This window comes from Echinops telfairi, unplaced genomic scaffold (genome assembly GCF_000313985.2).
Source record: "Echinops telfairi isolate 266 unplaced genomic scaffold, ASM31398v2 ScPeMD7_7467;HRSCAF=8505_0, whole genome shotgun sequence".
Taxonomy (NCBI): Eukaryota; Metazoa; Chordata; class Mammalia; order Afrosoricida; family Tenrecidae; genus Echinops; species Echinops telfairi.
The window spans coordinates 12307613-12313447 of NW_022111367.1; the positions used below are offsets into that span (position 1 = coordinate 12307613).

General features: G+C 40.2%; 1 protein-coding gene across 4 annotated transcripts in view; it reads right to left on the reverse strand.

Annotated features, from left to right (window-relative positions):
* The window catches only part of FGF14 (fibroblast growth factor 14), a 780497-nt gene that overhangs the window by 118899 nt on the left and 655763 nt on the right, over positions 1–5835 (reverse strand). The window lies entirely within an intron of this gene.

Consider the following 5835-nt stretch of genomic DNA (forward strand, 5'->3'; position numbering starts at 1 on the left):
AGTGAATTCTTTTGTGGGGAAGGGGTGCTGTCCATGTAGTTAAGATTGGGACCAGCCCCTCAGGCCTCTCTCTCTCTCTCTTTTTTTTTTTTTGACTCCCTCAGGCCTCTGTATTGGTTCCCTGCTTCATGCCGGTATTTGCAGTCACATGTTGGAGCACGGAGCTGAAGTCTGGTCTCTTTCCCTATAGAGATATAAACAATACCCTCCCCTTGGTTGGGGTAACTTTATGAGAGGAGAAGGCCCGTCTTCCTCCAAGGTATGACTGGTGGTTTCAAAAGGCTGACCTTGTGATGAGCAGCCCAACATGTGACCACTGCACCACCAGGGCTCCTTCACCACAGCGTCTAGAGAATCCCAAATTTCCTCTCCAATACGTTTCTACTGGATCCACTATGGATCTATTAACTGTTATTCATGTTCTGCCTTGACTTTTGGGGTGATTCCTAGAGGAGTATGCTTGACATCAATATAAAAACTATTTTATAGATAAGTTATAACAATGAGGCAGAGTTTATTACTTGTTTTTAATTGCTACTTTTAATCAGTAAGAACCACTTATTAAATTATTTCCAGATTTACTGCTAGAACCCAAATTCCAGCCATTAGTTTTGGTCTGCCAAAAATATGATGGCCTTCCTTGTAATTTAATTTCCATTTTATTAAAATTCATATTCCATACAGTAGCCTCCATTGTTTCCTTTATAGAATGAAGCTAATAACTATAATAATGGAGTTATTATGAGGATTAAAACAAAGTAACAAATATAGTTTGTGGAAATGCTCTTAAAATATATTGGGATTTTCCCACTGGTAACAAATATAAAGCACAACTATAAACAAACATGATGACCACACTTCTGAAATGATAAGCATCATTATTATTATTTATAGTAATATAGAATAAACTAAAAAATTAAAATAAGGTTCCAAACTGTGTATATTTTATAACTGTTAAACAATATCTATTCTCATCTATAAGACTGATTCTCAGAATTTATCAATTCGCTGTGAAATTGCATTCTATATTTACTTAAAAATATAACTATTAATAATAAGTAGACAAAAAAAATAATAAGTAGCTGGGAAGGCATATAAGATTTACCATGCATCATAAATGCTTCAAACATTTTATATATAATGCATATATTGCAGTTTTCAAGAACTTAGTTTCATTTGGATCCACAATCACAATCCATGGAAGCAGCGATCAAGAAATCAAATGATGTAATGCAGTAGACGAATCCATAACAGAAGACCTCTTTAAAGTGTTAGATGGGAAAGACACTACTTAGAAGATGAAGTGGCATTTTCACCTGCTGCATACGCACGTGAAATCTGAGCATGATTATGAAAACTCAGGGAACGTGCATGCCTGTAACTTGTGGTATTTTGGATTTTCAGAAGAAGGAACACATGTGCATTTGAAGCAGTACATCCCGAATGCTCCTTAGAAGTGAGCATGGTGACACTCATTTCACTTATTTTAGACGTCTTATGAGAAGAGACCGATCCTGGAATAGGGCAATATACATGGTGAAGTAAAAAATCAGCGAAACATAAAAAGAGGCAGAAAACCCTCCACAGGATGGATTGACACAGTGGCTACAGCGGCAGGTGCCCCGCAGCAAGTGAAGACTTGCAGCATTGGGTAACATGGTGCTCTTTCCCACTTGCCGTCACAATAAGTCAGAACCGAATCAAAGGCATCTAACACAAACAGCATCTACTTATTGCTTACGTCATATACATCTGTACTATACAAATATATAAGGGAGCTTCAAAAGTTTGTGGAAATGCTATTAAAAGATATTTGGATTTTCCCACAACCTTTTTGAAGCCCCTTTGTCTAATAATAACCCCATATAGACTAACTTACTTGTCACAAAGCCCTATAATTTTTATTATATCCACATTTTATAGATGGAGACCACCAGCTAAGTTAATCAGCTAATGAGTTATCAAGAGTTTGTGTTTTATCCACGAGTTTGATCTCTGAATTATTGTACATTTCTTTAAGACAGAATATTGGTCTTATTCCTCTGTCCATGACAATACTATTTATAAATTAGTAGGCCCTTGATCGTTGTGAAAATTTCTAAGATAGTTTTAGAATGCCCACTGTGGTAGAGTAAAAATTCTTAATATGGGTCTTCTACTGAGGTAGTTACATAATCTGGTGTCAATTTGAGAGGATTAAGAGTGAAGGGGTGGTGTCGAGTCTGTCCATTGGGTCATAACCAATGAGGCATCTGTGTGGGCATGACCTTCCCCTGAGAATTCTGGGAAATCCTGATTTCCTCCTCAGAGGCAGGAAACAGTCTCTCTCTCTCTGTTCATTCCTGGGAGACACTCTAATGACAAGATAAATAGAACTATGCTAGTGTCCTGAGCTTGAGAAGTCATGTGGAGACCCCTGCCAGTGCTGAGATACGTATACCGCCACTGGATCCAAAGACTTTCTACACACTGGCTTGTGATTGTCCTGCATTCAGCATCATTGCATGTGTTTCATGAGTCTGAAGAGAACTTTATAGATTGATATTGGATATATGGGCTAATATAGGACTTATGGGCTCGGACTGGACTTGGTTGGGATATTTTCTTAATATACAATTATGCTTGACATAAAACTGTCTCTTATACACATAAGAGTCTCTCTGGATTTGTTTCTCTAGTCCACCCAGACTAACACATCTACCAAAGTCTCTGTAACCCCCACCAAATAATTGGACGGGACTATGGAAACAGGGCCTATTTTACACTAACAGAGGGGACTGATCAGGTTTTGTTACCAACCCCATGGCTATTCAGTTGAGTCATGTTTGAAGAAGGAATAGAAACCCTCCAGGACCATGTCCAAGATTACCGTCTGATGTGGCCGAGGCTGCCGAGATCAGAGACAGCACAGAGGACCAGAGGAGCAGTACCAAAACAATGAGGCTCCTTCTTTCCACCTGCCCTGTAACTACGGATAGAGTGACAGGCGAGTAGGTGTTCTAGTCCATGGAGCTAAGAGATTAAGAACCTGAAAGAGACTTGACCACCATGTGGTTTAGAGGCTGAGAAGCAGAGATTGTTGATCCTGTTTTGAGATAACCAATTAACTTCCCAAATAAATCCCCTTAACTATGAGTATTGTCTGTAAGTTCTATAAGTCTATAAGAATTACCCACCCCAGCATAGCTGTGGCTCAGCCTGGGAGGAGTGGTTGATATTAGATAGGTAAAGAAGGATGGAACATGGAGGCTTCTCTGACCCAACCCTTAAGGCAGTAGGGAAGCCAGAGGAGGTCAGATATGTTTACCTCTCTGCCTGTTGTACCCACCTCATCCTTATCTCCCAAATGTACACCTGACAGTAGTCACATACTTTCCCTCCCCAAACTGATGTAAGTCAATAATACACTAATTCACAATCTTTTTTCATTAGCTGGGATGTGATTACTCTGACACTGATGTTCACATGGAGGCTCCTATGTCATCATTTAGAAATGTCTTGCCCAATTAATATTATAGGGCTTCTTACCCTCTTCTTAGCAGACTGCACATCACGTCAGCCATCTCTCATCCTGGTTCTGATTCCTTTGTTCCTCATGTAACAAACCTGGTCAGACATTTGTCTTGTCAGGGACCAACCCTAAAGGGGGTTGATTCTCTAGATTGGCTCAAGGTCCCATTCTGCAGACAGTGAGGCTTATGTTATAGTTTCCAAAATATCCTTTTCTCAAATACTTGTGACCTTCAGGGTTTTCAGCAAAATCTACGAACTCTCCTTTTCATGGCAGATGCTGCTGGGCAAACGTGGAAAAGCATGGCTTGTGGCTTAGCTGCCTGACCTTGGGCATGCCATTTGGCCACTTTTGATGTCACTTTTTCACCTGTAAAGTGAAAGAATTGGCCAAAATATGCAGGATGCTCTAAGACAGATGTGGTGCTGCTTGTACAATTCCCCTTGATAGGATTGAACAATTGCGCTATTTATTCAACTGTACAAAATGTAAATTATGCATTATTTCAACATCAAAGCTGTTGAATAAAAAACAATACTTAAGTTTTCTTGTAGCTTTAGGTCTCTAGAATGGTATCTTTTGTTTGTGTTTAATATTTGGATTACATAGTAAGAGGTGAACATGCAAATTACAGCAACTTAATTTTCTAAGTTGAAGCATTAAATGAAAAGAGACCTCAGAGTTGGGATGTATCCCTGATCTATATAATACTATATAAGTTACCTACATACACTACCCAAGATATGAACGTCAGATGTATGGACAACTCATACTTGCCATTTAATGTCAGGAAAATTTGCCCTCACATTGAAGTGATTGAATCACTTACTACTTGCAAGAAATTCTTCATCACAATAACCTAGACTTGTGGCAGGGGAAGTCTGTAGAGAGCTAAAAGGTTTCAAGTCTTTTCTTGCACTAGACTCAACCCACTGACAGAGTTCTGCCATTCTGACTCCCAGTAAGTGACCTTTCATCGGGCTTCCTGCCTGTAAATCTTTAAGGGAGCTGACAGCTTCCTCGATCTCTTACAGAGTGGCCGGTGGGTTAAACCCTCTGCATGTGTAGCTTGCAGTCCCATGTTTACCTGACAGTATCACCAGGGCTCCCAACCACAACCACAACCACAAAGAAACTCTCTTGCCCTCAAGCCAATTCTGAGTCATAGCGACCCTATAGTGCAGAGTAGAATTGCCCCTGTGGTTTTCCATACTGGTCATCTTTATAAGATCAGCAAGAAGCTGGTGGAGTAGAATGAGTGACTGGTAGATTCTAATCGCTGACCTTGTGCTCCTCGGTCAACATCTTTATGACATGCAGGGTACTTAAATAAGAGCCATATGTACCTATTCGGACTTACTTACAAACTCAATAAATACGGATCTATTCCCAGGGACTGCATGTAACTTCACTTAAATCATTTTGACTTTGTGTTTCTCATCTAAAGCCAAAGAGATCAATCTCACTTTAATCTCCAGAATATACATAAGGAACTTGAAAGCAGAGCTGCAAATAGGCGTGCATATACTAATGTCCATTGTAGAACTATTCATAATAGTCCACAGGTGGGAACGCCTAAATGTCCATCAACAGATAAATGGATGCACAAAATGTGGCAGAAACATAACACTAGAATATTACTCTGCTCTAACAAGATGTGAAGTCCTGATACATGCTATGACTTTGAATGTAGAAAGCATTAAGCAGAGGGAAGGGAGACCCTAATTAAAGAACAATTATTGCACGATGCCCCTTGTATGAGATAGCAACAATAAGGAAGCGTACAGAATCCAGAGTGGATCCACGGTTACCAGGGACCGGTTACCAGGGACCAACGAGAGGGCAAGGTGGGGGCCCTTGTTCAGAAGCAGGTTGTTTCTCTATGTGATGGAAACTTTGGCAAAATGTGCCGGTCATGGTTACATAACATGATTAACCTCATCGGTGTCACTTAATTGTGCACGTACAAAATGTTGAATTGACAACTGTTCTATACATGTATGCTTTTATGATTTTGCTTCTTGGCATGGATCCCAAAGACCTCACCAGGAGGCCAAAGGGACCAGACATTCTGAGTGGAAGGGCCCCGAGGCCTTCCTCTGGCCGTACTTGCAGACAGCAGCAGAAACGTTACGAGCTCCCCCACCGGCTGGATTTAGATCACTGCTCTTTTAAAAAAAATCATTTTATTAGGGGCTCATACAGTTCTTATCACAATCCTTACATACCTCAATTGTGTAAAGCACATTTGTACATTCATTGCCCTCGTCATTCTCAAAACATTTGCTCTCCACCTAAGCCCCTAGCATCAGCTCCTCATTTTT